The sequence below is a fragment of the Lycium ferocissimum genome, chromosome 7 (genome assembly GCF_029784015.1).
Source record: "Lycium ferocissimum isolate CSIRO_LF1 chromosome 7, AGI_CSIRO_Lferr_CH_V1, whole genome shotgun sequence".
Classification (NCBI taxonomy): domain Eukaryota; kingdom Viridiplantae; phylum Streptophyta; class Magnoliopsida; order Solanales; family Solanaceae; genus Lycium; species Lycium ferocissimum.
Genome location: NC_081348.1, coordinates 595,456 through 606,209, shown reverse-complemented (window position 1 = coordinate 606,209; position 10,754 = coordinate 595,456).

The following is a 10,754-nucleotide window of genomic DNA, read 5'->3' as shown; positions in this document are numbered from 1 at the left end:
TACCGGATTATGTTAGAGACTTTGCAGACAGTATCGTGTATATAAGATGTCGATTTTGTACGGTATGTAAGCCGATGTATTATTATGTATTATGCTTACAAGTTTCATATATTCGGATTTTATTTGATTTAAGAGAAGATGAAAAGCATGTTTGTTTTTACGTAAAGTTTTCATTATGCACTCATGTGATGATTTGAGGGCCCGCATGATTATGAGTGTAATGAGAGTCGACGGTTCGCTCGGCCTGCCTAAGTAAGGGTCGGGTGCCCATCACGCCCTACCGGAAATTAGGGTGTGACAAATTAGTATCGAGCCGTCCCAGGGGTTGTCTCGCAAGAGTCGTGTCCGGAGAGTCCCGTTTATGGTGTGAGGCGCGCCACATTTATAAACAGGAGGCTACGGGGCATCTAGGGTGGTTACTCTTGTTTCACATCTTAGATCGTGCCATAGAGCCGAGTCATAGGAAATGAGATATCTTGCACTAACCTTTGATTGCAGCAGAAGAATGGCGTTGACAGAAGAAAGCGACTAGCGATATTGGAAGTTAAAAAGCACGCAGGTAAGCAAAGGTATGAAAGATATATGTCGGGTAAGGTGTCGAAGTATGATCGAAATACAAGTTGAAGATTAAAAGGGAAAGTAAACAAGAAAGTGTAACGGAGTGCTTTGTGTTGGGCATACGAGGTATGTTCATCATTTTTGTACTGTTGATGATATTGGGAGCCCTGTGTGGCTGCGATATGATATGATATATGTACATATGTTGCCCCTGTGAGGCATTATTGGTATTTCCTGCGTACAGGTTTTGAGATAGTAATAATTACAGAGGAAACTCTGCCGAAATTTTCCTAGAGATAAAAAGAGAATGAGATATGGGTTTGTGATATGACTTGAAAGGTCGTACAAATAATAATGATAAGACTTGATTAAGCTACGAGTACGAGCGATATACCGAGAAAGAAGTTAATTGCTAAATTGAGGATAAGAATAATTAGAAGGTCGACATCAATATGATAAAAGAATTTGGAGAGGGCTTGTAATGCTAAGAGACGAGTTAGAAAAGGCTGGCAAACCTTGATAGAGAGTTATTTAAGGTACTGACCGAATTGATAAGCAGGGATGAATTACGACGAGCTTAGAGTCAAAGGAAGTAATGGTATGATTAAGACAAGAGTACAGAGGAAAAGAATTGTGATGGATACGAAAGTATTGATAACCCAATTTGTGAAATGTTAAGGATAAAGTTGATCGGAAAGGGTAAAGGGTTAAGAAGTGTTACATTACAGGATTGGTTGCGAATAAGATACAATGCGAACATAATGATGATCGTCATGGGAATAAGTAAAGCCTAGTGAGAAAGTGGCCAACGTTATGATGTGATCTATGTAGCTACAATATAAAGGCAAGTGTGAAACCGAAAAGCGAGTTATAGAACGAATAAGGAAAGCTTATCTAGTTCTGTAGGGAAAGTTTGGAATAAGGGGTATATAATAACGGGAATGATAGTGAGCGTAGGAAAAGTAAGGGTAGTTGGAAGAAGGAAATAAGAAGAAAGCGAGGCAACAGTGTGGTAATAGGTCATGACATGTGTAGCCAAGGATACGAGTACTATAAGTGACGGGACTGTGAAAGACTCGGTCATAGAAAGGATGAGGAACGAGGTAAAAATGAGAGCAAAAAAAAAAAAAAAATCCAAAGGCCGATAACCAAGTATTTATAAGTAATGACGACGAAGGTGTGATCGCTACCATTGGGAATCTGGAAGCCTAGGACAGAGAGTAGTCATATCCATATGTGAACGGTGAACATTGAGGACTGAAAAGGGCTAGAATAGTAACTGCGGAGTCAGAAGAATAAGAGACCCTTCTAGTTCAGAAAGCGATGTGTTATGAGGACGTTTCGGAATCGGCTAAGACTTCAACTTACTCCAGATTATATGATGAGGGTCATGCGGTGAGGTGGACGCGATTATATTAGTATTACAGCATCGTATTTTATCAGAGTTTCAAAGTTAAGCGTGCTGGAGTGAGAGCAATTTTAGGATGGGTGACCCCCTGGGAAGTTTTCTGAAAATCTTGCAAATTCGGATGTAAGAAGAAAATGAGGAGTTGGATTAATCTAAGGAAAAATTAGAGTCTGCGGAGTGGGCAGAAACCTCAAGAGGTCACGTAGGATGAGGCGGATTAGACCAGTGAAGAGAGAGACGGTGCGCCACGCCTTCGAATTTGGGTGAGTTGGAATAGCGTTTGGAAATATTTTGTAAGTGAGATGATAGTAAGTATATGTGTACGTTTGTCTATGATATTCCGTACATGGCTACACCAGCGGATATGTGTATTTCGGCAACCAACTTGGCGGTATGTAGAAAGCAATAACCGGACAGGGTAAAGAAGTTCAAGTGAGAAGAAAAGTTAAAGGCACGAATGTCACAAGACAAGGCGATGTTTTTGTGTTATAGGTTAAGTTTGGAAAGTGTCAACAATGATATTTGGGAAAGAAAGAAAGTGAGTAAATGAAAGGCAAGAGGATCAAAATGTCGGAATAAAAGTGCCGCCTAAGTGAGACTGGAAATACGGAAATAGGGAAAAATATAATCGGGTGATAGTATAAGTACGCCCTTAAAGGGGGGAAGCGAGTGCGAGAGATGCAAGTGTAAGATGAAGACAATCGACACTACAATATCTTGAATACGGATGCTTGGGCTACAAGTAAGATTCCTTGCTGAGACAAGTCAGAAAAGGTCTAAGCCAGTAATAAAGGGGTAAAAGTTAGAATGGTAATTGAGCTAATGCTAAGAATGAGACTAAGTGAGTACTTGACAAGAAGAATAAAGACCTAGTAATGATAAGGCAGTTATGATATGTTGGGCACACTACAGAAAGATGTAACGATGGTTTAAGCCAACTACTAAAGTAGAACTAGTACTAAGGACAAACCGGACATGGCTACGGTTGAACTAAAGATCTACTCCGAAACTGGTTGTAAGAGAAGAGAGGCGAAGGCAAAGGAAAACATAAGGATTAGCGAAGCCACGTTAAGGTATTTTCGGGCTAATATGAGCACCTTCGCATATACTTGTAAAGATCGCAACATAATGTGCGACCGAAAAGTTGAGAGCAAGATCCGAGTTAGCGAAGGACAATAGAAGAGTTTGAATTGAAGATAAAGAAATGACACGAGATGATGTGGCTAGAATGTTACGAGTTGTGTAAAGGGGGATTATAAGGCGATTTAGGCAAGGTGTAATGAGATTCGACAAGAAGAAGAAGTTTGCGTAACCCGAGATATATTGGGCTTTATTACATTGTACGTAAGGCAAAGGGTTGCGTGCTAAGGACGTAGCGTTTGTTAAAGTACCATGGCGGAATAATAACGAAGGAGGTGACTTGCGAAAGGCGAGGAAGAGATGAAGGAGAAATATAATTGGTAGATGAGATTGCGGGATTGCTATGGTAGTAAAGGAAACCCCCGAGATCCTTAAGACCTTATACGACTAGTTGAACATTCGAGGACGATCGTTCTAAAGGGGGAAAGATGTTATATCCCGTACTTTGTACGCCGGAATATTCTAAGTTGGTTGCGACAGTTATGGACAAGGCTATTTTTTCGACTTTGTTTTAAGGCATAAGTTGCTTATGATTTTATTGGTATGGAATATTAAGGAATTTGGGGTTAAAAGTGAATTATGGAAAGTTGAACATTTCATGAAAATTTGGGGCTTGATGGCCATATGGCCGTGTGGCACATGTGGGCCATGGGTCACATGTGATAATTATATATGTAGTAAAAGATGACAATTAAGTCATCTTCATCATTTCTCATGCCTTAGAAATTTCAAGAACCATGGAGAAAAGAAAAAAAGGCCATTCGGCCATGCCTAAACCGAGAGGGAGCAAGGAAATATTGATCAAGGAAAATTATCTTTTTCTAGTTTTTCTACTAATTGGAAGGTCCTCTACAACATGGAGTAGTTGTTGAAGCAAGCGAAGCGTTCGTTCTTGCAATTCCCAACTTTGGCCGAGGTAGGAACTAGGTGGAAGAGGTGAGGTTCAATCTTTATTTTCATATGTTATGCATGGTTTGTGTAGGTTGTGGGGTGTGGAAATGAATGAAATTCATAAAATTATGGTGTGTGGTGTTGTGGCCGTGTATGTGTTGTATGGTGTAGGAGAGAAGAACCAATTTTATTTAGTGTAATTTGGTTGTTGTGTTGTGGATTATGTGATGAAAATGAAAGTATTAGATGATACAAGTTGAAGTTGGGACCGTTTGTGAGTTAATGTAGAGTTAATATGATTTAATATAGTTTCTTGCATTTATATGAATGATATTGTCGTAAAATGTGGTTGTTGATATAGTATGTAGATTTTTGAAGAAAGAAATGTGTTGTTGTGGTTCCTATGGAAGTTGAAAGATTTCGGGTGGCTTGGTATGGATTGGTTGGGTTGTTTCGAATATTGTGCGGATTGTTTGAAATGTTCTTGAATCTTGATTGAATGATCTCGGATTAGTACTTGAACTTGTGAGCGTTGATGTTAGCTTGAAAGTATGTGGTTGAATTGCATGTAATGGAATGTTGTCAAATTATGTAGAAAAGAGTTACTAATGTTATAATGCGTTTGAATTGATTAGTGATGTTATTTATATGGTTGTTGGTATTATTGTTGAATATTTGGCCGAGTTGAATTCTCGGGGTTGTTGAATTTACAAGGGAAATGTCGCCCAAATTTACGTAGATAAAGTGCTAGTTTGGAATTGGATTACTAAGTGTTCATGACTAATGTTTGGTGTCCAACGACGTTATTGTAGATCTTGAGAAGCCGAGACTTAAGTTTGGACTAGCTTAGGAAGCGGACGAGGTATGTGAATCTTATTCCTTCTTTCTTTTGGCATGTCGTAGTGGTAAGTAGGCGATGATACGAGCCTCGGGGTAACTCCACTCTTATGATCCGAGAATGATTACGATTTTTATTTATCTCTTGATGATGGCATTCTTAGTGTAATAGAACTATGGTTTTTATGTCATTTGTGTAATTGGATTTTAAAGGTTGCATAAAAAAATTTTGTTCTTAAAAGATTCTATGTCTGAAAATGCCCATAACTTTCATAGACAGAACCAGATGGCTTTGATATGCTCATAAATGATCCTATAATTTACAAGGCCCGTAACTTTCATAGGCGGGCTCGGATTGGTTTGACGTATGACCATGATCCCTACGGTTCTTTAATATGCTTATGATGTTTATATGTTTCCGAGTAGTGTCGATCCTTACACATTTGATATAACTATTGTCCCGATTTTCAAATTACTTCCCATGGTTTGATTGGACTATTTTCTTAAGTCCTATTTGATTTATGTGCGTATGTGGTTTCTTCGGAGGAAAACGTGATTTGAATATGTCCTTTTAAACGAAAGTTCATTTTGGTCATGTATTCGTGTAACTCCATCGCATTATGCACCGGTCCCTCACTGGGGCCGGGGCACGTTGCTATTGCGTCCCCTCATCGAGGGCCGGGGCATGTTATATGACAGGATGATGATGTGATGATATGGGGATGGCGGCCTGATGGCATATGATGATTCCATTCACCGAGTCCTTCACTAGAGGGCCGGGTACGTATATATATATATATATGATGACGATGCATATGTACATGATGATTACTTCACCGAGTCCCTCTCCTGAGGGTCGGCACGTATATATATGATTACATGATGCATATGATGATTATTATTTCACCGAGTCCCTCACTGGGGGCCGGGACACGCTATATATATATATATATATAATTATATGACATTGACATGCATGATATATGTTTTCAAAGGCAAGTCTTATGATTTTCCATGTTCTTTACTTCCGTATGATTCCGCTTACTGTATTCCCTGCTTTACATACTCAGTACATATTCCGTACTGACCCCCTTTCTTCGGGGGCTGCGTTTCATGCCACGCAGGTAGACCCAGATGAGTAGAAGATGTTAGTAGAAGATGTTCAGGATTGGGCGAGCTCCATTTCCTCCCGGAGGCCGCCGAGTCGAGTGCTTTTGTTATGGTATCCGGAGTTATGTTAGAGACTTTGCGTACGTTGTCGTGTATATAAGATGTCAGTTTTGTAAGCGGCTATGTAAGCCGATGTTTTATTATGTATTATGTTTACAAGTTTCATATGCTACAGATTTTATTTGATTTAAGAAAGATGAAAAGCATGTTTGTTTTTTTTTGAAAAGTTTTCATTATGCACTCATGTGACGATTGGAGGGCCCAGCATGATTGTGGAATGTAACGAGAGCCGCCGTTCAGCCGGCCCTAAGTAAGGGTCGGGTGTCCATCACGCCCTATCGTAAGAATTAGGTGTGACAACCCTTTTTCCGACTCGTACTACTAATTTAACCATGATCACCTTACTTTAATATGACAAAATTTAACTCGTAGATTTTGGAAATAAGCCTTATCTTAGCAAAAGATGCCGTACAACCTCCGGAACACCAACTTGACAAACATTTAAGGAAGCTCAAAAACCACATCGGTAATTACAAAAATATAGTACAATAATTAATATCATCTCTCACCAGCCATAAGTAACACAATCACCACTAAAGTCTTTATTTCTGTTATCCAACCAATGTCTCCTATAGCCTATGACATACTAGAACTTACCAATTCATACATAATCCTCGAGTCGACTTCATATTGTACAACCTCAACATAACTCTCAAATTATTAGCTCTTGCTTTGAACGAACCCCCTTTTTATCCTTAATCAATCTTAGTCTAGATTAGAGATTCAAGCTTATGGTTTACTAGTTCATGAAATCCCATCTCACTATTGGCAAGACTACCAATTAAAATAATATTTTAAGCCTATTATTCAATTCTCAATTCTAAGATAGAAACTCATCTTCTCCAACTAGTCCCCATATATTTGCATCATTAATTCAAGCCTAAGATGATAGATAATCATAAGATAAGGCAAGGGAACTCACCCCCGAAAGAAACAAATTCAAGAACTCTCCAAGTTACCCTAAGTGTTTCCTGGGAACTGTGTTGGATTTAAGAGAATAAATAATTCAGACTAAGTGTTTTAAAAACACGGCTAGTGTTTCCCGTCGACCGCTGCGGCGGTCAAACCACCGCTGCAGCGGTCTCGCAATAGCGGACCAAAGGATTCCCGACCTCCGCTATGGCGAGCCATATCCCGCTATGGTGACATCGCCATAGCGGCCCATCGCCCGCCACAGCGGACACATGAAAAGAGGTTGACCGCTGGCGGCGAGGGTCTCACCGCTATAGCCGACAATGGTTAGTAACAAATATCAGTAAATGAGTTCACAGATAAACATAATAACAACCCAATCAAGTCATACGCCTATTTACCACACATTGTACATCAATACCTTTAAGCATTAATTTAACTCTAATAATCACCAATCAATCTCACAATGATCTCGAAATTCACATATCATTAAATCGTTCGTTTCAGTCTAATAGTCAACTCATCATCGAGACACCGGTTACCCTACATCATATAGAGACCAAACATATAACTAATATTACGAACGGTCTATCGGATACTTCAACAAGTTCAATGAATAAATCCGGATCCAAGTACACATCATTGCCTAAGTAAAGCGTCTAATCCAAATGTACCAAGTCTGAATATATCAAGTCCGAATCCAACACCACAAGTACAACACCAACATCTCAAAATCAATCATAATGCAATGCGATGCAATAGTGTATTAATACAATGCAATGAAATATTATATGAATGCAATGCAGTTCCATGCAAATGAGGTGTGCACATGTACTAAGGACAGAAATATCGACGTCTTGGTAGCACAACCCAGCGTGACTTGCAAAGTCTAAGTGCCACCCATCTCGGATCTTTGCCCAACAGACAGATGGGACCCCGAATCTTTGCCCATGGGGGGTTCTCACCGGCACCACTCTGGGGGACCCGCGGAGTTCGTGCACTAACAATAATTTCAGAAATCTCATCGGAATTGGCCATGCAACAATGATGCCGGAATAGATCATCGGACATCGGTCATCTCACAATCACTCAAGTAAAAGAGTTTCATCAAATATCAGTTTCACACAATCAACGATTCCGGAATTGATCATCAGACATCAGCCTTCTCACAATCACTCAAGTAAAAGAGTTTATCAAATATCAGTTTCACACAATTAATGATTCTGAAACTGACCATTGGACATCGGCCTTCTGACCATCACTCAAGTAAAAGAATTTATCACATATCAGTCTCACTCAATCAACGATACCGAATCATCACCGGGTATCGGCCATGCATCACGAATGAATGAGAATGCGTGTATCAACCTCAAGCTCAAAACACAAGTACCAACAATGGGGTACGCCAACAATTTATCATATCACAATACCAACAGTGGGTATGCCAACAATATATCAATATCACAATACCAACAGTTGGTATGCCCATAATGTATCTATATCACAATACCAATAGTGGGTATGCCAAAAATATATCTGAACCACAAATACCACAGTGGGTATGCCAAAAATATATCCGAACCACAAATACCACAGTAGGTATGCCAATAATATATCGAAACCAAGACGGATAACAGGATCTAATCTTTATCAACAACTCATGGCATCAAGCCAACACAATAGAACAGTCAAACACAACACAACAGTAAGTGGCTAGTCCCAACACACAACAAAACAATCAATCGATATACATTATTACCACATCCTTAAATCAGCCTATTAGCTTAGAACATGAATCTCACCATACACTCAAAATCCCTCATCATAACTCATTTAGGACTCGATCACAATCGTTGGTACATTTTTTTCTCCCATTTATCCACTAGATTCACTATTAATGGCATAACACAATTAATCACATATTACGGGAAATTCTCATCATTAGGCACAAAAATAAGTTCAACTCGCTACTCCCAAGTCAAGCATAAATCCACCGATATTCAAGAAAAACCACATTAAACAACCTAAGGAATCTATAGGCCAGAAGCCCGAACAAACAAGTCACACAACAATACCATCGTGGGATTCCATTCCAAATCTTCGATTTCTTAAACATGCATTCTCCGTTCCTTCTAATACAAATATATGGGAAACTAACTAGAGTCTACCGAAGCGAAGCCATAACCTACCTCATGGCCGAACAGGTCCTACGAACCCACACGTTGCCTTGTCTTTCGAAGGGTCTCCAAATAATCAAAATCTATCACATATGAATTCTATGTAAGAAACCATGAATAATAATACCCATACTGGCTACTTTCTATTCGGGTCAAATTCCAACCCTTAATTTAGGAAAAATGGTCCCCAAGGGCAAAACGAAAATTTTGTGACCAAAATACCAAATTCAATACCAAAAGGTCAAAACCCATTACTTTAATCATAAGAATACTCAATTAATTCTCAAAATCATCATTATTATGAAAACCCCCAAATTTAGGTCTAAGAACCCTAATTTTAATTCATGAAAATCAACTCTAGAATCGAAGATTAATGATTAACAAGCCTAGATATGACATTATCTAGCATGAGCAACAACAATTTCATCATTAAACATCATCTAAGAATCAATTTCGTTTTTAACCCTTCTTTACACAAAACCCATAAAAACCCTTCTTTTGATCTTAAGCCTTTTATGGAAAATAGGAATCTGGCTAGTTTGTTCCTAACATATTCAAGCATATTCAACACTAATCTTACTATTTAGGAAGATCCTAGGAACCAAAAATGATTTAGAACTTAACTTAAGAACCCATTTGAAGACACATTAGATTCTATGGATTCTAGATTATGCTAGATGATTAAGAGAGGTTAATGAAACATAATAAGCTAGGAATGTTACCTTAGGAAAAGAACCACTTGAAAACCCTCCAATTCGCCTCCACAAAGCTCTCAAATCAGAATAGACATAATGACTAGGGTTTTGGGGTTTTAAACTTATAACATCGTCGTCGACCGCTCCGAATATTGAGACACCGCCACGGGCCGAAAGCAAATCGCTACGAATGGTTGAGGCCAGGACTCCACTTACCGCCGGCGGAATCACCTTGCTATGGCAATGTCCACATGCCGCTACAACGGACACCAAACACCAAAGAATTTTTCCCAAGTTTCACCATTTGATCCGATTTTTTGACTAGTTCCCGAGGCCATCTGCTCACATACCATACACATAGACACACATAAAAACACGCTACGAACGCGCCCGTGGCCTCGGAATTTCCAACGGAGCTCTCGTTGACCGAGTCAACTTTGGGTCAACTCTTTTTCACTTTAAGCCTATATTTAACAAAAGTTGCCCAAATCCTGAACTAGACACGTCGAGAAGCGTGCGAACGATTTTCTCGAGTCACAATGAGCTAATCACTGCTCGTAAAAGGGAAAAAATACCGAAAGGGCTATAATGACCAAACGGGTCGTTACATCAGATACGAATTAAACAATCGCTCATCCTCGAGCGAAGAACGAGAGTAGGGAAAGCTTACGATAACCAAGAAAATCATATCACAACCAACACGAAACTCTTATGACAAGAGCAAACCCAAATCGCAACTCGCTCGCACTTAGCCAAAAGACCCATTTACCATACCTCTAAAACAAACACGGATCTCATACAATATTCAAATATCTCAAACATTTATACATAACTAAATCATAAAACACTCCGAATTGGTAAGATACTCCGAGCTAGGTAATCCTTTTGATTCACCCTTTTTCCAAG